This window comes from Podarcis melisellensis (assembly GCF_964234715.1).
Source record: "Podarcis melisellensis genome assembly, chromosome: 3".
In the NCBI taxonomy this organism is placed as follows: Eukaryota; Metazoa; Chordata; class Lepidosauria; order Squamata; family Lacertidae; genus Podarcis; species Podarcis melisellensis.
Window position 1 is genome coordinate 7,038,851 of NC_138530.1, and position 24,479 is coordinate 7,063,329.

At 44.6% G+C, this 24,479-nt stretch overlaps 2 long non-coding RNA genes across 2 annotated transcripts; one reads left to right on the plus strand and one right to left on the minus strand.

Annotated features, from left to right (window-relative positions):
* Positions 1–16,502: 16,502 nt before the first annotated feature.
* LOC309366844 lies at positions 16,503–18,352 on the minus strand. Its single transcript, XR_014166894.1, has 2 exons — positions 18,015–18,352; positions 16,503–16,841 (listed from the first exon to the last, which is right to left on the minus strand). It is a non-coding gene; the product is annotated as an uncharacterized lncRNA (long non-coding RNA).
* A 1,807-nt stretch (positions 18,353–20,159) lies between these two features.
* Positions 20,160–22,848, plus strand: LOC309367441. Its single transcript, XR_014167175.1, has 2 exons — positions 20,160–20,377; positions 22,504–22,848. It is a non-coding gene; the product is annotated as an uncharacterized lncRNA (long non-coding RNA).
* Positions 22,849–24,479: the final 1,631 nt, after the last annotated feature.

The window sequence follows — 24,479 nt, forward strand, 5'->3', positions numbered from 1 at the left end:
AGCCACTGCCAGCCAGTGTCAACAATTCTGCACTAGCTGGACCTATGGCAGCTCCCTGTTTTCCTAAATTTGCTTATGCATGTTTTATGAAAATCTGCCCTCCTTTTGGGAACACACATACAATTATTTCCTCCTTTTTTCAGGTGATACTTAAGCAACCACCCAACCTGACAGTCAGACTTTCTTAAAAGGAATGAGAGATCCATTCAGATATTTCTCAGTTCACCTTTTATTCCCCAATGGAATGGGGGGGAAAGCATTTGCTAAGCAGAAGGCTGGAACTCTGTTTTCTGGAGAAATTCCTGGCCCCTCAAGACTGAGAACCAAAACTGTTGTTTGTGGCAAATCAGGAGAACATTTTGCCTGGCCCTGTAAGCCATCATCTCTCAGCAACTTGCTTACCTGTGGCAACGTGGGAGAGGAGGACGAGCAGAGTAAAGAGGAGGTTGAGAACCTGCATGGCCAAAGTGTCCTCTGGGATCTCAAGGCTGCTGGAGGGAAGCAGGCAGATCTGGGTGAAACCCAGAAGGTCCCCACTACTTATAGCAGCGTGGAGACAATAGAATGTTCCAACAGGTACCGGTGATCCATGCAGATCGCAGACAGACATTGCCGATACGTTGTGTGAATCTGAGCCAGGACCAGGCTTAACAAAGACCTATTTTATTTATTACAGAACTTTCTGTAATAACTAGGGAAAGGGCTTGTAGCTCAGTGGTGGAACACATGCACTGCACAACCCAGATTCAATCTCTGGCATGGGAGAAATTCCTGCCAGAAGAGCAAGCAAATCAGGATGAGTGCTCATTGTCCAATAACCTTTCTGCAAACAATTTGGGATGAATGGTCCCTGAAGGACCAGGTGCACAGCCTGGGAGTCATTTTGGACTCACAGCTGTCCATGGAGGCACAGGTCAATTCTGTTTCCAGGGCAGCTATCTACCAGCTCCACCTGGTACGCAGGCTAAGACCCTACCTGCCCACGGACTGTCTCAGCAGAGTGGGATAGCTCTAATCTCTCTCTTGGACTACTGCAAAAATGTGCTTTACGTGGGGCTACCTTTGAAGGTGACCTGGAAACCACAACTAATCCAGAATGCGGCAGCTAGACTAGTGACTAGGAGTGGCTGCTGAGACCATATAACACTGGTCCTGAGAGATCTACATTGGCTCCCAGTACGTTTCCAGGCACAATACAAAGTGTTGGTGCTGACCTTTAAAGGCCTCAGCCCAGTATCCTCTTATTTTGCAAAATGCGGATTCGACAAATTAGTTTTTAAATGTCTGTAATTTCATAATTTGGCTAAATCTGTGGAAGAGCTTCCAATTTGTTATACAATGGTACCTTGGGTTACATACGCTTCAGGTTACAGACACTTCAGGTTACAGACTGCTAACCCAGAAATAGTACCTCGGGTTAAGAACTTTGCTTCAGGACAGAAATCGTGCTCCGGTGGCACGGCGGCAGCAGGAGACCCCATTAGCTAAAGTGGTACCTCAGGTTAAGAACAGTTTCAGGTTAAGAACAGACCTCTGGAACGAATTAAGTAAATAACGCGAGGTACCACTGTATAATAAGTATAGCAAGTTTATTCAATGTGATCTCTCTTTTGGGTCTTCTTTACGGATATGGGGACAAGGACTGGATATAAACTAATCTCAGCACAAGTTTTGCACAAGCAATTCAGGATGAAGACTCCATAAATAGGTCATTGGGGGAAGGCCTATATCTTTTATGCAGACAGTGATAAAGTACCGTCAAAATGCAATGGGTATTGAATGAACTGAGCTGCTGCAAAACGGCTTCAGCTCTGGATAGCTGGCATGAATAATTGTGTGCCATTCTACACAGCTACCCAAAAATGCTGTGAACAGCTCTTCAACCATTTCCTTCCTCCATTCTCTCAGACAGAAAGTCATCTTGGGATGGATCTTGCAGAACCTATCACCTTGCAGCTGGAGTCCTTACCTGTGCTGCTATTTCCCAGTTGTGCCCTTTCCCCACCGCAAATTAACAGTTATTCAAGAATCTTTCAAAAAAGCATCTCTCAAGTTTCTTCCATCCAGGGCTGACCCATCCAGGAGGCAAGGGGAGGTGATTGCCTCAGGCGGCAGATCCACAGAGGCAGCAGATCTGAGCTCCAAGGTATGTATATCCCTCAGGGTCCCTTCCAACTCTGCAATTCAGTGTTTTATGATTTTCTGGTTTGCCTCAGGTGCCAAAATGTATTGGGTCCTTCCTCCACCTGAAGAGCAGCAATGTAAAACACGAAAGGAATGGAAAGGGGAATTGAAGGAAAGCAGCAGCAACTTCCAGCAGAGTGCTGTCCTTTAACTTGCCACAGGGGGGCACAGATATCTTATAAATCTGGGTGAGCAACAAATCCAATTTTTCAGTGTTAACATGCCAAGAAAAACCCTAAAAACAAAGCAGTGTGTTGGTGTTTCTCACATGTAGCCAAAGGCTTTCAAGTGCTGGCTTGAGGAGGTGGGAGAGAAGGGGTTGATTTCAATCGCAATGGTGTTTTGGATTTCAGCCAAACCACCACAGCATTCTCCTTTTGTAGACTACCTCAGAGGAAATGAAAACAAAACCTTCTGATGAATGCTGTTAGAAGTGAAGACTCACACTTTCAGGAGTCTTGACAAAGTATCAGGATTCCTGTTTTGAATTTGAGGACTTACAGAAAATCTCTCCCTCTGCTGCAAAGCCTCGTTCATAGATCAAACAGTGTGTGTCGGCTGGAGGGGTGTATGACATTTCAGCTATTTGTGTGTGTGTGTGGGGGGGAATTTTAGGGAGAGACGTGCAAACCACCAGCTCTCCTCTCAGTTATCACCTCAAATCAGCCACCATTTTTAATCCCCTGAATATCATGGACCATTTTACTTGGGGTTTTGGTGAATAAAATTGTGACTGGTATCAGCGAATAACCAAAATAGGGATGGGATGGGTTAGAACCAGTGATCTTTGGCCTCCACAGCCTTAAAATTCCCTCTCCTCTTTTGTTGAAAGGACTTTCACCTCTTGCTGAAAACCTGTCAAATTTGGGCTAATGTTTTCCCCTCCTGAAAGATGCCACATTTGCAGACATCTTTGTAACACACAGTAGGTCTGCCAAAAGGCCTGAGGCCAGAAGCCAGTTCCCCACAGAACAGATCCTTGGGGATCCTGCCTGCCATCTTCCATTCCAAGGACATGACCCAAGCCAGTACAGTGGTACCTTGGTTCTCAGACACCTTGGTACTCAAACAACTTGGAACCCAAACACTCCAAACCCGGAAGTAAGTGTTCTGGTTTGCAAACTTTTTTCGGAAGCCAAACATGCTTTGTTTTTAGTGTTACACTTCTGATTTGAGTACCACACTTCCGTTTTGAGTGCCACACTTCCATTACGCTGTTGCGCTGTCTGTTTTTGCTATTTATTTTGCGTTTTTGTTTTTGCGGCTCTTTTTGTGTTGTTTTTGTGACTGTGTGTAACCCATTTCAGCTACTCATTGATTGATTGTGTGGCTGCTGCACATTGTTTATTGCTTTCATATTATTATTATTATTATTATTATTATTATTATTATTATTATTATTTTGTACCCTGCATATCTGGCTGGGCTTCCCCAGCCACTCTGGACGGCTTCCAACAAAATATTAAAATACAGTAATGCATCAAACATTAAAAGCTTCCCTAAACAGGGCTACCTTCAGATGCTTTCTAAAAGTCTGGTACAGTGGTACCTCGGGTTACATACATTTCAGGTTACATACGCTTCAGGTTACAGACTCCGCTAACCCAGAAATAGTACCTCGGGTTAAGAACTTTGTTTCAGAATGAGAACAGAAATCGTGCTCCGGTGGTGCAGCAGCAGCAGGAGGCCCCATTAGCTAAAGTGGTGCTTCGGGTTAAGAACAGTTTCAGGTTAAGAACGGACCTCCGGAACGAATTAAGTACTTAACCCAAGGTACCACTGTAGTTGTTGTTCTCTTTGACATCTGGTGGGAGGGCGTTCCATAGGGATCAATGGTCTCATTAAGACAGTAAAATTCATGTTAAATTTCTGTTTTAGGGGTTGTTTTTAAAAGTCTGGAACAGATTCATCCATTTTACATTACTTTCTATGGGAAAGCACGCCTTGGTTTTGGAACACTTTGGTTTTGGAACGGACTTCCGGAATGGATTAAGTTTGATAAGCAAGGTACCACTGTATAGGCATTCCCGAGACAGGAGTGTGAAAATGCTGGGACTGTGGGCTTGGGAGAGCATGTCTATGTTTGAAACTCTGTCCTGCTGTGTGATACCTAATCAGGAGATGTTATCACCCTCCAAACCATCAGAGAGATGGAGTGTCATAGGATTTTCACATGCCTTGTCCGTAAAATAGGAGGCAAACCTCAGCCAAACTCAGCCAAACTCACTGTGCCAGTGAAAATAATCTGCATTCCTTTCATTCTGTAGTTCATTCTCTTTGTTGTAAGTATTGTTTTGATTTTTTTTTAAATGTATTTTTTTTTCAGTGTCAGTGCATTGAGGAAAAAACAATAAAAAACCACAAGTATCGTTTTGGCAAGGGAATAAAGCTGGGCTGAATTGCTAAGCCACCTCACCTGTCCTTTTGTTGACTTTGTGTAATGGAGAAACCACAAAGCAAACACAACTTGCAGCTTGCCCATAGAAAGCAGTAGCTTGTAAAGTGTCTCTCTCACCCTCTGTTGAGTTGTAGTTGGGGCATTTCCTCCTTGGATAAAAGCCAAGAAGTAACCGCATATCCCAAACGAACATTTTGTTATGTGACCTGCCAACTAGTCATCCCCCTCAAATGAGACAGTTATTTTCTGTCTTCCTTCCTTGTACAAAATTGTGCCCCGAGCCATTCGATAGCTGAAGCCTTGGACATTTTGGCACATGGAATGAAATGTCTAAATGATTCACGCCCGCCCATCTTGTTTTAGAAAGCAGTTCCTTGTTGCAAAGAAAATGCAGAACCAGAAATCAGAAGTAAACATGATCATGACACTCTGCTGCCTGAAACAGTAATGACTTAGGACTCGGCTACATTTGTAAAAATATAAGTGGTTTACAGTCATACCTTGGATCCCGAATGCCTTGCGACTCGAACATTTTGGCTCCTGAACGCCACAAACCCGGAAGTGAGTGTTCCGGTTTGTGAACGTTTTTTGGAACCCAGACGTCTGACACAGCTCCCGCGGCTTCCGATTGAGTGCAGGAAGCCTTGGTTGGCAAACATTTTTGGAAGTCGAACGGACTTCCAGAACGGATTCTATTCAACAACCAAAGTATGACTGTATATGCATTATTATTATTATTATTATTATTATTATTATTATTATTATTATTAAAAATAACTTTTTATTCAAAATTAAAACAAAACATATTATTCAGAAACATATCATCCTTATTCCCCCCATTTTTCCTCCCTCCCCCTCCCTCCCCCCACAGAACTCACCCACCCCCACCCCCCGACTTCCCTCAGTTCCAGTCTTTGATTTCTCTAAAAATGCTGTTTTCTGCATGTTACACAGTTGTATAGATCCTCAAACTATTTAGCTGCTTATTATCAATAAAAAGTTTGTGAATGTTTATTCAAAACCAGCCAAGGAGTCCAGTTCGCTTTGTTGTGTCTTCAAATACTTTATAAAGGGTTCCCATTCATCTTTAAAGTCACAGTTATCCTTGTCCCGTAGCTTGTATGTCAGACTGTATATGCATTATAACACTATGGCACCAGATAGTGCTGTGGAATCCTGTTTTTCACCAGCGGAACTTCTCTGTATTAAGTTTACAACACATTTAACCAAATTGCTTCTTTGATGTGTCTAGATCCAGCCTTAAACAGTGGTATAGCGTGGGAGGCCAGCACCCAGGGCTGTGCAGAGTGAGAGAAACGGACGGAGTGTGCATGTGCATTCAACTGCCTAATGGTGTCTGTGTTACCCAGGGGATTGTGACCACATGTCATTGGTGAGTGGGGCCAGAGGCGAAAGTAGATGGAGCAACAGATTGTTATTTGCGCTGAAGGTGCAAAGCAACATGGGTGAGGGAGTGAGGCTGGGTAAGGGAACATGGTCTGAGGGAAAGGGTGACCTGTAATGCACCCCATCCTGATCCTGAGCTTCCCTGCCCCTGGGCTAGGAGATAAAGTTAAGAATGCTTTAACCATGTCTCAAGACAGGGGCTGCTGGAGCAAATGGAAGCTAAGAAATTCTGAATTTCTGCATTTACCTCTCCCATGGCTGCCATCTAAGATTGTATGCAGTTGATTGCAATCTTTGAGAAAGAACATAAAAATGTTTCACTCATCATTTCCTGGGCACTTTGCCAGCTGAAGAAGAAGAAAACTCTACCCAAAAACCCTACCAGGGACACACCAGCATTTCCTTCTTTCAGCCTTTTATTTCCACTGGCTTTGAGATAGTAGCCAGCCTTCAACCTTCCCTTTGCAGCTGTTTCCTGGTTTCTCAGGTGTGGGCCAAGCCATCCAAAGATGAACTAGAAGCCAAAGGTGTTCTGGGGGCTGTTATCAATTTGATAGGTTTGGTTGTCCAGCCAGTAGATTGTAAGTTGAGTGGAGCAACTGTGGATCTCTCTGGGGCTGTGGGAGGTTAGCTGGAAGAAAGACCCAGGGGATTCTTCTCTGGTCCAGCATCCTACCTCTCCTTTAAATCAGAACCAGCGAAGGCGGTGAAGGTCCTGTGTGAGTGCCTGGAGGCGGTTGGAGGATGGATGGCGGCTAACAGATTGAGGTTGAATCCCGATAAGACAGAAGTACTGTTTTTGAGGGACAGGGGGCGGGCGGGTGTGGGGGATTCCCTGGTCCTGAATGGGGTAACTGTGCCCCTGAAGGACCAGCTGGTCAGCCTGGGAGTCATTTTGGACTCACAGCTGTCCATGGAGGTGCAGGTTAATTCTGGGTCCAGGGCAATTGTCTCCCAGCTCCATCTGGTACACAGGCTAAGACCCTACCTGCCCACGGACTGTCTTGCCAGAGTGGTGCATGTTCTAGTTATCTCCCGCTTGGACTACTGCAATGCGCTCTGTGTGTGGCTACTTTTGAAGGTGACCTGCAAACTGCAATTAATCCAGAATGTGGCAGCTAGACTGGTGACTTGGAGTGGCCACTGAGACACATAGCATCGGTCTTGAAAGACCTACATTGGCTCCCAGTACATTTCCAAGCACAATTCAAAGCGTTGGTGCTGACCTTTAAAGCCCTAAACGGCCTTGGTCCAGTATACCTGAAGGAACGTCTTCACCCCCCATCGTTCTGCCCGGACACTGAGGTCCAGTGCCAAGGGCCTTCTGGCTGTTCCCTCATTGCGAGAAGTGAGGTTACAGGGAACCAGGCAGAGGGCCCTATGGAACACCCTCCCTTCAGATGTCAAGGAAATAAGCAGCTATCCTATCTTTAAAAGACATCTGAAGGCAGCCCTGTTCAGGGAAGTTTTTAATATTTAATGCTGTACTGTTTTTAACATTTGATTGGGAGCCGCCCAGAGTGGCTGGGGAAACTCAGCCAGATGGGCGGGGTATAAATAAATTATTATTATTATTATTATTATTATTATTATTATTATTATTATTAGTATTAGTATTATTATTATAATATCCTGCTCTTACAGTGGCCAGCTGTATTCAGGAAACCTGAAGCTGTATTCAAGCAAAAGAGTCCTATCCCCTCCTGTGGTTTCCATGAACTGGGATTCAGAATCATTCCTGCCTCTGACCATGGAGGCGGAACATAGGGAGCTATTGATAGCTGTTTCCTCTATGAATTTGCCCAATCTTCTGTCACAGATGCTTCTGTAATTGAGAAGATCCATTTGGGGGTGCCAAATTGTGGGCTCTCACAGGGTACCATAATGTCAAGGTTGCAGGTTCGTTTTCCATGTGGGACAACTGCATATTCCTGCATTGCAGGAGATTGTACTGAATGAACCTCGGGGTCTCTTCCAACTCTAGACCATACTACATGTGGGTGGCGCTATGGTCTAAACCACTGAGCCTCTTGGGCTGGCCAATTGGAAGGTTGGCGGTTTGAATCCCTGCAATGGGGTGAGCTCCTGTTGCTCTGTCTCAGCTTCTGCTAACTTAGCAGTTCAAAAGCACACCAGTGCAAGTAGATAAATAGGTACCACTGCGTAGGGATGTTAAATGGCATTTCTGTGTGCTCTGGTTTCCGTCACAGTGTCCCGTTGTGCCAGAAGCAGTTTAGTCATGCTGGCCACATGACCCAGAAAGCTGTCTGTGGAGAAATGCTGGCTCCCTCGATCTGAAAGCGAGATGAGTGCCACAACCCCATAGTCGCCTTTGACTGGACTTAACCATCCAGGGGTCCTTTTTCTTTTTCCTTTTTACCTTTTTACCATACGACAAAAGATTATCAAAGTCTGTCCCTGGTGATAGGGACAGATATGGCAATCAAGTTGTGGAGAAAATGGATGAGGAGGAACACTCTGCATCGTGCTAGAATTCAGGCAAGATTCAAGACAGAGAAAAGAAAATACTTATTCACATTGTAAAGATGCAATGATGACCACCAGCGTGGATGGTTATGCAAGAGAATTAGAGAAATTCATGTAGGGTAAGGCTATTAGTTCTATCTGCACAGGCAGAGGCAGAATGTCTCTGAATATGAGTTTCTCTGAATCTGGGCAAAGCATTGTTGCATTCAAATCATGCTTCTGGTCTTCCTTTACACTGCGAGAAAAGGATGCTGGACTACACAAGCCTTTGGTTTGGTCAAGCAGAACTCCTATGATGTTCTTAAGATGATTCTTAGGGATATCCTCTTAGCACCTGTCTGGCCACAGTTGCAATACCAAAGCGGTCAGCTAAATAAGCAATAGCTTGCTTGGCCTTCTGTGTCAATATTCTATAACTTTTCTTGAACTTTGCACAACCCGGAATGATAAAATTTAAGATAACCTTTCAACATCGATTGATCGATCCAAAAGCATGTTGTTGGCAACTGGGCACGGCAATTAATCCACCCCATTCTGAATTTTCGTTCTTCTTGCAAACAAGGTCCCCCAGGCTGCTATACCTGCACATTTTCCTTTCCTTGTATAGCAAGCAGCCACAGGGTAACATTATCTTGCCCCCATGTACAAAAACAAATATACATTACTTCAAAAAAAAGAAAAAGAAAAAGAAAAAGAAAGAATAGAGTTAACCAAACACCGTTATCATTCAATGAACTTGCTAACCACTTCCTTATGGCTTGGTACAAAGGCATCTTACGGGAATTGTCGCTAAGCGAAACACAGCTGGAATTTCAGTATGCAAGCAACTTGAATAACATCTCTGATTACTCAGTTCTACTTCACTGCAAGATCAATGTTCCTCTTACCTTTTGTATGCCTCTGAATGACAGTGACTGGGAGAGGGTTCTTGCACTCATTTAGTTCCTTAGCTACTGTACTTACTTAGATTTAGGCCCCATTTTTCCTCCCAGAAGAACCCAGGGGTGGGAAAGGGTTTTTGTTGCTTTCATCCGTCTGTCTCTGGAGACCGAGTTGGTCTCAATGCCGCAGGTGTCCTGCCACAGCCTCAAGTGATGGCGACTGAACCTGACCCACAAGAAAGTAATCTGAGGGTCCCCCCCCCCACAGAAAAATAAATGTGCAACCCTAGACCTAAGAGAGGAGATGGAGAGCAGATTTTACTTTTCACTGCACAATGATATAAAGCTTATTTAAATCACCAAAGCATATTTATTGCTGAAACCTGTTTTTTCTTGTTAATTTTGTTCCTATTTATTGTATGATGAATTTGTATAATATATTCTTTTATGCTTACATTATGATCTTCCATGTTAATCTTAGAGGGCCTTCTTGGTAGTGGCACCTGCCCTGTGGAGTGCTCTCCCACCAGATGTCAAAGTTGTTGTTCTAACAACTACCAGACTTTTAGAAGGCAGCCCCGTTTAGGGAAGGTTTTATTGTTTGATGTATTACTGTATTTTAATATTTTGTTGGAAGCTGCCCAGAGTGGCTGGGGAAGCCCAGCCAGATGAGTGGGGGATAAATAATAATAATATTTATTATTATAAATATTATAATAAATAATAATAAATTATTATTACAGTCATACCTTGGGATAAATATGCTTCAAGTTAAGTATTTTCGGGTTGCGCTCCGCAGTGACCTGGAAGTAACAGAGAGCATGACTTCCGGGTTTCACCATGCGCGCATGCGCAGACGGTCAAAATGACGTCACGTGCATGCATGGAAGCAACAAAACACAACCCACGGTCATGGGTTGCATTCGCTTCAGGATGCAAACTGGGCTCCGGAACAGATCCCGTTCACATCCCAAGGTACCACTGTATTATTATTATTATTTTCTGAAGTATTTTTTCTTCCCCCGACAGCTTAATATATTATACTACAATGACATGTTTTGTAAGTTTACATTTTTTTGGGTTATTTTATTTTTAGAAAATGAAAAATTACTTTTAAAGGAAACAGGACATCTATGTTTGGTTTATTTATTTAATATCATTCACCTTTTGGTGCCTTATTGTAAATTCAGTTCAGTGTGCTTCATTGTCTCTATGCCCCAGCAAGGCCTTTGCTGGATGGGATTCAATTCTGACCACACTATGGCCATTAAAAGCTTTGTCAACGAGTTCAGTACAGTCAGAATTTCAATTCTGGACTCTGGAATGAATACTCACAAGCTGTACTGTGAGGCAATAAAATGGAAGACTGCTTGCTTCGTTTTTTGATAAGTACTCAAAGAGAGGGGGAAATGTACCCTTTGGTTTCAAGTGCCCATCAAAAGACAAACACAGCTTTAGTCTTTGTATTCCTGTATTTAAACAATGGATTTCTCATTTAAGGTAAACTTTACGACCACAAAGATACACATTGAATTTATTTTTTTCCCATTGCTACATTGCCTTTTGTCTTCCTTCCTTTGTGTGAGTTTATTTAAAAGAATCTTTTGTAATGACTGCAGTTTAAATCAATAAACCCAAAGTGTTTTCTTTTTTGAAAAAACACACGATGTGCCGCTTTGAGCAAATAAGATTATAGCTGCCTTTTTAAAGACCGCACCTTTGACAGAAGAGTCCTATTTGCAGAAGAGCGAGGAAAAATGAAACTACAACACTGCCTGGCCATGAAGCAATAATAGCCGTTTGCAAACATTGTGGTTGCAAAGCTAAGAAACAATATAGTGATACCTTGGGTTAAATACTTAATTCGTTCCGGAGGTCCGTTCTTAACCTGAAACTGTTCTTAATCTGAAGAACCACTTTAGCTAATGGGGCCTCCTGCACAATTTCTGTTCACATTCTGAAGCAAAGTTCTTAACCTGTAGCACTATTTCTGGGTTAGCAGAGTCTGTAACCTGAAGCATATGTAACCTGAGGCATATGTAACCCGAGGTACCACTGTATATGTTTGTCCCAAGACCAACGTAGCATTTTGCAATATTGCACTGTTGAAACAGAAAGTGCTGTGGGCTGCTGCTTTGGAAAGGTGTAGGAATAGCTGTGCTGGACTAGAGTTGCCATACGTCCAGGAAAACCCATACATGTTCTCTTTTGGGAGAGGGCAACATGCCTGTCCGAATGGATTTTTACATTTTAAAGGAAATGTCTGGGGTATTTGGGGTCCGGGCTCTGGTGGCTCAGGTTGTCCTCTTTTCTTCTTCTTCTCTCTCTTCAAAATATAAAGTGTGTTCTCCTTCATGGAGAGCACGTGTTGTGGTGTGGGCTAGCGAGACGCCCACTGTTGCTGGGCGGGAAGGGAGTTTGGCCACCATTATCATGAAGCTTCCTATTGCTGGGGAGATTTATATGTTGCCATTTCATGATTGACAGCCATAGCCTTTAAATACCCTGCATGCAGCGTTGAGCTTTCTCTTTGTGCTGCGCTCATCGGATCACCTGCCCTCCCTCCATATTTTTAGGTTGTTCACTTGACCTTGCTATGCCTGTCATGGTGTCATCTGCTTTTGGGGCAGGGGCCCGGTAGGAATTTTGTCTGATTGACTGGTGCCATTTGTTTTTTGCCTACTGCGTAGCAAATCGTCACAACTTGTAGGGTTGCGGTTAGGCATTGGTTTAGGAATTGGTTGGTGGAGGGGAATGGATTGGCTGTGCCTGCCCCTCCAAAATGCTGCTGCTGCAAGGGAATTCCATTAAAGGAATCCAGGGGCTCACCATGCTTTTGTCCGAACCCTTGTCAAGGGGCTAGGGCCACGCAAGATCCCCTGGGAGCATTTGGGGAGGGGTGAGACATGGTTCCCAGTTCTGTCTCTCTCCCCAAAAGGTTTTCCCTTTCTCACTTTGCGTGCGTGCGAATGTCAGTCTGTCCCTGTGCGGGGTCAGATAGTCGCAACCAATTCCCAAGCAACCACTCACATTGCTTGTAATTTTAATAAAGTTGTGGGCAAAATTATGCCAAAAAACCTTACACTAAAATCATGTGTCAATTGTGTTTTATTGGGGGGTGTCTTGGGGACCTCAACACACAACAACCCTATACTGGACAGACTGAAAGCCTGAGACACAAAGATAAGATGTTTATGTCATATAATGCCTTTGAAGATGGTTTCTAAGTTCAGATATTCAGAACAAGGTGTTTCTTAATTTAAGGGATTTGCAAGCTTTTCAAGCTCCTGAAGAATGCACAGGAATAGAAGTCATGCACCACAAAGTACAGAAATTTGTTCTCCTCTTTGTTCTGAGAGAATCCAGTCTGGTCCAGCAACCTGTTCTCACAGTGGCCAAACAGATAACCCAATAAGAATCTCGCAAGCAGGATCTGGGCACAGCAATGCTCTCCCCTCTGTAGTTTCCAGCAACTGGTATTCAGAAATGTACTGCTTCCCACAGTCAAGGCAGGTAAAAAAGGTAAAGGTAAAGGACCCCTGGACAGTTAAGTCCAGTCAAAGGTGACCATGGGGTTGCGGCACTCATCTCACTTTCAAGCTGAGGGAGCCGGCATTTGTCCACAGACAGCTTTCCAGGTCATGGGGCCAGCATGACTAAATCGCTTCTGGCACAACTGAACACCATGACGGAAACCAGAGTGCATGGAAATGCCCTTTACCTTCCCGCCGCAGTGGTACCTATTTATCTACTTGCACTTGTGTGCTTTCGAACTGCTAGGTTGGCAGGAACTGGGACAGAGCAATGGGAGCTCACTCCGTTGTGGGGAATCAAACAGCCAACCTTCCAATCAGCAAAACCCAAGAGGCTCAGTGGTTTAGATCACAGCGCCACCTGTGTCCCTGCTGAATGCTTAGTTCAGTATGTCTTCCTTTTCATCTCCTGGTCTCCCACTCTGCTTCTATGAATGCCACCCAGTGCCAACTCCAGATTTTGGAGAGTCCTTGGGAAAGCATAGTCACCAGGGTTCTCCTCCCAGACTTTATCTAATCCTCTTTTAAAGGCCATCCAATTTGGTGGCCACCACTGCCTCTTGTGGGAGTGAGTTCCATGCTTAACTGCTATGCATTGCAGAAGGAATTGCCCTGCTAATTTCATTTTAAGGGCTCTTCCACACTTCCGTTCACCCCACTGCTTTCCCCTGGGGAAACTCATGGTTTATTGCTGAATCAGAACAAAGGTCAATTTCCAACAGATCACTGTTTGTTCTGATTTAGCGTTCAAGACCAAGGGTTTGGTTTTTTTGGGAGGGGGAGTAGTGGAGCAAAGGCAAAACTGCTTGGATCGATGTCTAGAAAGTATGGGAGAAGTGGAAAACCCCAAGGAAGCACCCAAGTTGAGCTTCATTGGATGGTCCCAATGAGTTCTATTAATAATAATAATATTTCTATCATCGTCCAAGAAGGTAAAGGTAAAGAGACCTCTGACCATTAGGTCCAGTCATGGCCAACTCTGGGGTTGCGGTGCTCATCTCGCTTTATTGGCCGAGGTCCCAGGAGCTGGGACTGAGCAACAGGAGCTCACCCCGTCACAAGAGGAATTTCAGAGATGGGCTAATCAGAGCTTCAAAGAGAAAGCTGCAGAGTGAAAAGCATGATGCTGGCAGCAATCTCAGACAGCAAGGTGGAGGATGCAAGGTTCTTCACCATCACATGGTGCCCACAATCACAGCACCAATGGAAGCCAAAGGCTCAAGGGAAAGAATGGTTGGGGAAGCTTTGAATGCCTTACTCCAGATCACTGATATTTATACAGTTATTCCCATTCTGGCAAAAGGATGAGGAAATTACGAGGGGAAATTGTGTTGCATCTCTGAGATTGCAACCAGCATTGTTGAAATTCTGCTATAATGACCCTTGAAACTACTTGGAACCATTTTGAAACCATTTCTGTTTGCAGTTTACCCAATCCTTCTTTGAACTGCCAGATGTTAGGATATTTCCGTTCCACCTTAAAAGAGAGCAGGCTTTGTGAGTCACAGAGTCTGCGTATTTCCTGTTCACAGGAAGTTTATGTTGTGTCTTTGCTTTCGTTTCTCTCTCTGTGCCTGAGACATCAACGCAGGCAGTCATGTTTTCTTTGTTCTGACCAATGCTGAATACAATTGTAAATAAGGCTCTCCTGCGTGCATCTTTCGCTGTGCGAATTCTGAGGATAGAGCGTGCATCAGCTCTGGAATGTGGCAAGATATTTCTGGAGCTCATGTCGCTAATTGATTGATACTGTGTTTCTACGGGAGGTCGATGGACGTCCGGAGACAGCGTGGGGGCATGATGGTTTTTGTCTCCCTGGCAGTATCCCAACAACAAGGTTATGGGCCCAGCACGCTTCCGCTGCGCCACTCTGCTAGTGACTCCTTCATGTTTTCCTGCTCTTTGAAGCTCTGATTAGCCAATCTACTTGTACAGGTGCTCTGAAGTTGCATCCATAGAGGAAGGCAGTAACTGCATCCATCAAAACATGCTCCTCCTTCAGTCCTCCCCACTTGAGATGGTGGTTCAGGCAACTTGGGAAGCAGATATGAAAGATAGAGATGCATAAGAAGATGTTTGAAGAAAGCAGAGACGTCATTAGAGCATGTGTGGGCGGTCTGACTGGGCGGTCTGACTGTTGGCGCCTCGGCTGCTGCAGAAGACGGAAGGGGGATGATTAGAGTAGCCAACTGCTTTCCTTGGGGAGGGATGTAGATTTTTGCTTGCAACCTGATGCCTGAATAAAAAGGGACTATAAAATATAAAGGTAAAAGTAAAGGGACCCCTGACCATTATGTCCAGTTGTGGTTGACTCTGGGGTTGTGGCGCTCATCTTGCTTTATTGGCCGAGGGAGCCGGCGTACAGCTTCCGGGTCATGTGGCCAGCATGACTAAGCCGCTTCTGGCGAACCAGAGCAGTGCACGGAAACGCCGTTTACCTTCCCACCGGAGTGGTACCTATTTATCTACTTGCACTTTGACGTGCTTTCGAACTGCTAGATTGGCAGGAGCAGGGTCCGAGCAACGGGAGCTCACCCGGTCACGGGGATTCGAAGCGCCGACCTTCTGATCGGCAAGTCCTAGGCTCTGTGGTTTAACCCACAGCACCACTCGCATCCCTTATTAATTCTTATCTGTGAAGTTGCTGAAGGGGGGGCAGGCTCTCCACACATGACACTTGTGAACTTCAACTGATGGAATCTGGGTCATTATTTATCCTCCAGACAGTCTCTCCCCCACCCCCAATTATCGTTTGAGAACTATGTAGCAATTCAAGCTTTTGCACAGTAAAGAGGAAGTCATCCTACAGCAGGGTAACGGACCCATCCCTGGTGTCAGCTGCCCAGATGGGGCCTCCATTAAGAGATCTCAGAGGGCATTCATTGGATTCAGGCATGTATCCTTCTTTTCCTTCAACCCCTGACATGTGAAGTGCAGTTGATCCCATAAAACCTATATGTTGAACCAGAAGCCATTTCTATCCAGTTCAATCTAGTGACACCCAGTCCATTTTTCTGTGTACATTATGAGTAAACACCATAAGCCCTTTCGAATTTTAGCACTGCCTTCTGAGATTTAAAAAGAGTTGGTGTTTTTCCTAAAATGTAGGAGAAAGGAACCTCATGGGAAAAGGTTTTGCACTGCATTTCTACATTCTACGTTCACTTGGAAATGTAGAAAGCCAACTGATATTGGATCAGACTGCTGGTCAGTCCATCTCAGGATTGTCCACCCTGACCAGCAGTAACGTTCCAGGTTTTCAGACAAGGATTATTTCCAGCCCCACCTCAAGATGTCAGCGATTGAACCAAGGCATGCAGAGCTATACTCCTCCCTTCCCACTTCCCTGGGAGTAAACCACAGTAGACATAATGGGAATTCCTTCTGGGTAAGCATGCAAAAGGTTGTGTCAGTTTAAGCCAACCTTCATGGAAAATGTGCCCCAACCAAAGCACAATAAAAAATCAATTAATTAATAACAATAATACATAAGGATTCCTTTTCTGGTCTATGACCGTAATAAATTTATTCATTCATAAGGATTCCAGATCCCCAAATCATGCACATATACAAAAAGAGAAAAACATAAACAATAACAACTTGAGTGGTGGGTGGATGTAGTTAATCAGAGATTTATTGAAGGGATAGTGACAAATTATCCAATGGTTTTCTGAAAGGAATGGAATCAATTAACCAATGATTTATTTGAAAGGAGCAGATTGACTCATTCTTCCTCGTGGTTCAAAAAACTTCTACAAAGGAGTTTCTTGGAACATCACCATCTCTTGCCTCAGCGCACACAGCACAGCAGAACATTGCGATATGGACAGTTGTTATATTTCTCCTCCCACTTCAAGCCATTGTGGCACCGGTAGCCCCGTGGCAAGCAATATCCTCTGTTGCCATAGCAGCCAACGACCGCAAGTCGTGTAGAAGCCTTTGGCCCAGAGTCTGCATATAAAAGAGAAGGGAAACATTCTTCAAAATACTTGAAGGGCTGTGAGACACAGAAATGACCAAACACCCCATGGGCTTAAGATCAGGGCCGATTTCAGCTGAACAGTAGGAGGAGCATCTTGATGATGAGAGCAGTTCAGCGATGGCTGGTCCATTGGGGTGAATGGGGCACTCCCCTACAAACATGAGGTTTCCTCCAGGCAGCCCCCACCTGCCTGCCCTCTCACTCACAACTACCTGTCAGCTGTATCCTCCTGCAATCCCTGCAGAGCTCAACAGAGAGAGAAGGAGGGGGATATTCCTTCTGAAGAATCCTCAGCGTTTTACTCCTAGTTACTCTTTTTGGTACCTGCTTGTAACTTTCCTCTGTTCTCAGGCATCTGATAGCACATGATGAGCTGTTTTAATGCTTCTCCATCTTTATTGATTTATTGCTAACTGCCTGTTACCTTTTATGGATTTCCTGTTTTCATTATTATATGGCTTCACTGTTGTCGGCTCTCTGGTTATAGACTCTGTATGATGCATATATTTTATAGTAGTGTTAAATATTTCTGTACAGTATTTTTGTAAGTCGTCGTGGGTTATGATTAAATAACTTTTGGCATTTGGCATGCAGTTTTGCCTAATGTAAACCCTGCTGTAAACAATTTTACACAACGAAATGCATTTATGTGATTAACAACAACAATATGATCATGCTCATAATCCTCATTCTCCTAATCCTCATCCTCATAAAGGCACACTTTACCGTAATACATGCCTCTGATGTCTAGCTGAAAACCTACGGTGTGGGCATTACCAACCCCAACAGGTCATGCTAGAAATTCTCAAGCCTGAGGTTCTGTAAATTCTTGGCTACTGTGAAGTAGCATCTCACTCAACCATTCATCTAGAGTGTGTTTATATCGGTGACTTGAAGCAATGCAAAGACATTCCTATCTAAGAGTATGTCGAGACAATTGTCCACCACGGAGCCAGCATATCTCTATCAGGAATGGTGATGCTGACAAGATCATGCATAACCATAATCAGGGCATGTTCCAGCCAAAGAGAAGCATTTTAAGAGATTTCAGTGGAAGAGTGAATCCCTGCACCCCAGTGAAATGCAGAACCTGTCCACCATAGAAGGTGTAGGAGATCATCTTCCATGTACATAACAATTACCTTCATCCTGCAAACCTTGATCATCACCAGCAGGGTCTTCCCCCGGGAGGAAGTCTTTCAAGTCCTCTCCCTCTTGCTTCTCCATTTTGGCCAGATCTGCTTCATCAGCCTGGGCACTGCAAAGGAAGACCAATGCAAAGAAAAGACAGGCAAACTTCATGGCTCTTAGAAAGGTTGTTGGTGCCACTGCAAGGAATCCCAAGGATGGACTAGCAATGGTGATGCCTTGACAGAGTTCATGTCTATATATACAGGTTGGTAGCCAAGAAGGCTGCCCTAATGGGCTGCATTTCATTGACTTTGAAGTAGCACTTTAGGGAAGGGAGCAAGATAAGGCCACATAGGACATCAGAGATTATTTGATTCTTAATGACAAGATTCCCTTTGATGTTGCCCCAATCTGCAGGCCTTTTCTTTGGAGTTGAAATAATTGTATTTAGCTTGTCGCTGTTGCTAATAACCCCTTTGCTGCCCATATGCTTGTCTCCTCATCTCCCCATCCGGCAGCTGACACATCATCTCAGGCTGCATACAGATCCTGAATGGTAATAAAGTGGGTCCTGTTTCGGGTGCCCCATTGATAAATGGCAGTGCGTTCAGAGGAAGACGGTCAGGTTGGCGAGGGCATCTCTTAAGAACAAGCATGTTTAAACTGCAAAGCATAATACATAGCATAAACAAGGCAGCTCTTTTCGAGTATCTGAATGACAACCAATAGAATTGGAACAGGATGAGTTAGCCACGTGATGGTGAGGAAACAGGCTGACAGATGGGAAGCCAGAGGGTAATTAGGAAGGAGTTTAAGGTAAATAGGTGCTGTAATCCAATATTACAAAGGGCCAATATAATAGGCTCATGGGGAACTGCCTTGCACCATTGATCCATCTAGCTCAGTATTGTCCACACTGATTGGCAGCTTTCTGGGGCTTCATGTAGGCAAAATCCTAGCCCTACCTAGAGGTGTCAGGGACTTATCCACAGTTGGAGGTGGTGTTGCTTTTGAATACCACTTGCAAATTGCAGGATAGGAGAGGACTTGCGCTCATGTCCTACTTGAAGGTTTCCCACAGGCATCTGGGTGGCCACTGTGAGATCAGGGTGCTGGGCAAGAGTCATTGGCCTGATCTGACAGGGCTCTGTTGTTTAGTCGTTTAGTCGTGTCTGACTCTTCGTGACCCCATGGACCAGAGCACGCCAGACACTCTTGTCTTCCACTGCCTTCCGCAGTTTGGCCAAACTCATGCTGGTAGCTTCGCGAACACTATCCAACCATCTCGCCCTCTGCCGTTCCCTTCTCCTTGTGCCCTCCATCTTTCCCAACATCAAGGTCTTTTCCAGGGAGTCTTCTCTTCTCATGAGGTGGCCAAAGTATTGGAGCCTCAGCTTCAGGATCTGTCCTTCCAGTGAGCACTTAGGGCTGATTTCCTTAAGAATGGAGAGGTTTGATCTTCTTGCAGTCCATGGGACTCTCCAGAGTCTCCCCCATCACCATAATTCAAAAACATCAATTCTTCGGTGATCAGCCTTCTTTATGGTCCAGCTCTCATTTCCATACATCACTACTGGGAAAACCATAGCTTTAACTATACAGACCTTTGTTGGCAAGGTGATGTCTCTGCTTTTTAAGATGCTGTCATAGGTATGCCTTTGTTGTAGGGATAAAGGGTGCCTGGAAGCCTACATTTGGCCCACAGGCCTGAGCTCCCACCCTCAAGTTTTTTCAGTCTAGTCAAGCAAGACCTTTAAAAAATAACAACAACTAGATCCTAATTCTATTTTGGCAAGATAGTATTTCCTGTTTTCTTTTTCCTGGTTTTTCTTCTCTTTCTCTCTCCTCCCCCTCCACCCTTACCATTTTAGTTTATCTACTCTCTTCCCCATAATTCACAAGTAGCAGCTAGGCCTATAGATCTGCTGGACCTTCCCTTTGGCATTCTGGTCAAGATGTCTCCCTCCACTGAATTACAGGAAGGGAAGTTAACCCAACGGGCTGTTCTTTCTATGTCTCTCTACCTGCTTTGCTTGCCCGCCACCTGGAGGATGCCAGAATGCAGAGCACATCCCTGGAAGCAACTGATAGCTAATGTTGGCAGCAGTCTCGGAAACCTAAAACTATTCGAGTCGTTTCCTGGTATAAATGGTATAAATACCAGCAACGCTCCCAAAGATTCTCCATCCCTTACTTCATTGAGCCTTGTCTTCCGGCTAGCATTGCAAGCGCAGCCAATCAACAGCCATGAAGACACTTTGCGTTCTCTTCGCTGTTGCCCTCTTGGTTTTCCAGGTCCAGGCCAATCCCAAACCACCATCTGAGGATGAAGTGGAAGTCAAGGAGGCTGATGTGTCTCGTGCTTATAAAGATGGTAAGTTGGGCTGAACAACAACATTCCACTTAGGTACCGCAGGCTGTGCAAGAATCCTAGAACTGCAGTTGGAAGTGCAACCCTAGGTCAGCTCCTGTAGGGTGTGGTGGGAAAAGGATTATCTAGAATTACTAACCCCTCAAACTGTTCCGCTTTAAGTGGAACATCCCAGAATTACAGAAGTCTTCCCAGCTTCTGATCTGGAATGTCCTGTTTGTGGCCCCGAAAGGCGTGCATCCCAATTTTCCTCTGGGGCATGTTGAAGGGTATGATCCAGCTACTCGGGACTTTCCAGCTTCACAGGAAGGACACGAGAAAACTGTTTCATTGCCCAGCTCTTACTTGGATGATGGGATGCATGCAGTCCCAACACCTACTGAGTTTGGTGGTACTGTGCATTTTAGCACTGCAGCCTAGGATTGTAGCATGGACCTGTTCCTTCAAGGTCTGGGCTGGGAAGTCTTTATTTATATTCCCTCAGGGGCAGCCTGTAAGGAGCTGTATAGCAGTGGTGGGTGAGACCATAGTCAAATGAAGGCAGGACAACCCTCCCTCTCTCTGCCATCCTCTTCTTTCCTCTCCCTCTCTTTTCTGCCACTTTCTTCACTCTTTTTGACACCCCCCCACCAATTCCTGAAGGGGACATGTGGTCATTGTGAGAGCAGGATGGTGGGCTAGATGGGGCATTGGCCTGATCCAGCGGGCTTTTCTTATGTTCTTAATATGCAAAACTGAAACACAACCAACATTTGAAATTCACCCTTCTCTGAATTTTTAGAAGGCGGTTCTGCAGCCAAATAACATGTACAAACGCGCATCTATTAGGTAAAAAATGTGCCTTAAAATAACATGAAAATGCATCCCAGTGTTGTCGACAGCAATGTTTATATTGGGCAAAGGTGCTTACGTTATTTAATTAATAGTCGTACCTTTTTCAAAATGAACAAAGGCAACTTATAAAAATACTGAAATATATAAAGCAGATATAGACATATATAAAATATACAGAGTCTAAAACAAAAGAATAAAGAACAGTCAAGCCCTGCAGTAATGGAAAACCACAACCCATAAAAAGTAACAAAACCAGCATAATATACAATTCAGCAAAATGAGAAATTAACAGTAAAAAACTGAGTTATTTTTAGAATGATTAAAAAAGAAGAAGAGTTAGTATGCAAATGTGGGAAACTGAATTTAAGATGCAAGAAGTGAGACATTGGGGGAAACCGAAATTGCCAGATTATTCACCAGTTGTTTGTTTAGAATGCAATCCTATGCATATCTATTTGGAAGCGAGCCCTACTGAAGTCAATGGGGCTTACTCGGAGGCTACGTTGAAGTGGATCCGCCTGGCATTCTAGTCCAACCCTGTGTTGGATAGTCCATACCTGGACCACCCCCACCAAATGATGCCAAGCCACTGCTTGAAAACCACTATCCTGTGAGGCAAAGCCCATTAGCTCATGGATAGGCAAACTAAGGCCCGGAGGCCATATCCGGCCCAATCACCTTCTAAATCCAGCCCGCAGGTGGTCGAGGAATCAGCGTGTTTTTACATGAGTAGAATGTGCCCTTTTATTTAAAATGCATCTCTGGGTTACTTGTGGGGCCTGCCTGGTGTTTTGACATGAGTAGAATGTGTGCTTTTATTTAAAATGAATCTCTGGGTTATTTTGGAGGCACCGGAATTCATTCATTTTTTTTAGTTCAAAATATAGTCCGGCCCCCCACAAGGTCTGAGGGACAGTGGACCGGCCCCCTGCTGGAAAAGTTTGCTGACCCTTGGAATGATTAGCCCTTTAGTTATTTGGCTTCACTGTTGAGGTGCTACAGTGCTGGCTGGTGCCCATTGGAACTGATAGGGTGGAAGGTAAGGAGGCCAACAGCCAAAGCCAATGAGAAGCAGAACCAACCGATTCTCATTTTATCCCCATCCTTCCCTTTGTCAAGTTGTACAGGAGGAGGAAGCTGAAATGGGCCCCATTCAACCCAATGGACCAGCCATCACTGATCTACTCTCACCATTAAGTTTTTCCCCCAACCGAAATCTACCCTCCCATAAATGAGTGCTTTGCTCATTTTTATGTCCGACAATATTTTCATGAATGCTTCTTTTTTACATTCAGACCCTGGGCTGAAGAAAGAACCAAAGGATTCTTCAAGGATTACGGTGGTCCTCTGTGCTTCAATGAACAAGGGTTACTGCCTGCCAAAGGATTTTCAGTGTGATACGGGGATGGTGTTCATGGATGAAGAAAATAACTGTCCATATCCTCACATTCTGAAGTGCTGTGTGCGCTGATACAAGATTTGGCGGAGTGTCGTGAAAACCTTTGGAAGAAGTTTCTAGAATTAACCACTCCACTCCTTTCAAATAAATCACTGGTTTATCATTTCTACTCCTTTCAGCAAATCATTGGTTAATTAACCTCCCCTCCCCTTCAATAAATTACCTATTAATTGCACACAAAGCCTGCTCAAATTGTTTTCCCTTAAGTTTCTTTTTTTGCATACACGCAAGAACATGGAATCTGAAATCCTCGTTCATTACTTAGTTACAGTGGTTACCTCTGGTTACGAACGTACCGTATTTTTCGCTCTATAAGACGCACCAGACCACAAGACGCACCTAATTTTTGGAGGAGGAAAACAAGAAAAAAAATATTCTGAATCTCAGAAGCCAGAACAGCAAGAGGGATCGCTGCACACTGAAAGCAACAATCCCTCTTGCTGTTCTGGGTTCTGTGATAGCTGCGCAGCCTGCATTCACTCCATAAGATGCACACACATTTCCCCTTACTTTTTAGGAGGGAAAAAGTGAGTCTTTTGAGCAAAAAAATACAGTAATTCGTTCCAGAGGTCTGTTCTTAACCTGAAACTGTTCTTAACCTGAGGTACCACTTAATGGGGCCTCCCACTGCCGCTGCATGATTTCTGTTCCCATCCTGGGGCAAAGTTCTTAACCCAAGGTACTACGGTATTTCTGGGATAGTGGAGTCTGTAACCTGAAGCATCTGTAACCTGAGGTACCACTATATTTGTTATATTTCTATTATGCATAGGTTGGGGCAGTTTTCCCATGAAGGTTGGCTTCTAATGAATTAACCCTTTGCATGTTTACTCAAAGGAAGGCCTGTTACATTTACTGGAGTTTAGTCCCAGGAAAGCGGAAAGGAAGGAGTGGAGCTCAGTGACATCACAGGCACATGACATGGCACTGAGCCACTCCACTGTTGGTCCCCAAACGCTGCCTCTGGATTCAGTCATAAACTGAGGGTTTTCCCAGGGGAAAATGATGTTGTGAATGAGCTCCAAGCCAGCTTTCAATCTTCTAAAACAGGTGCGCCAAATAGGGAAGGGCTGGGGGTGCCAAGGACCCCCAAATATTTTCAGTGAAGAGGCGGCTCACCCTCAAACTTTTGTGGTGGCTGTGTGACATGCTACAGGGCTGTGGGACACCCACATGACACATCAGCACACCCTGGCAGTGTGTGTGCATGATGTCAGCATGCCCTGTGGTGCGGTGTGCATGCATGGCATGTTGACGTTGCGTGACCCCAGCTCCCTCAATTGCGGGGACAAGGTGGAGTGTGTGTCCCTAAGTGTGCACAGAATGCATAAATGTCAGCCTGCAGACTGCAAAAGACGACCACTTCAAAAGTGACAGAGGAACCTCACAGCTGTAAACTTTGGGGGTTCTCATTGTAAAAGACCACAGAGATAATTGACAACAGTAATGCCCTTAAGGGAAGAATTTATTCCTATACAGTGGTACCTCGGGTTAAGAACTTAATTCATTCTGGAGGTCCGTTCTTAACCTGAAACTGTTCTTAACCTGAAGCACCACTTCAGTTAATGGGGCCTCCCGCTGCTGCCGCACCGCGGGAGCACAATTTCTGTTCTCATCCTGAAGCAAAGTTCTTAACCCGAGGTACTATTCTGGGTTAGCGTAGTCTGTAACCTGAAGCTTATGTAACCTGAAGCGTATGTAACCTGAGGTACCACTGTATACAGGACTGCCACCAGGCTATGTTCCACTGGCTTTGAATTTGCACCCGTGACAAGGGTGCCATATAACATCACATATGGCATTTGAGATCAT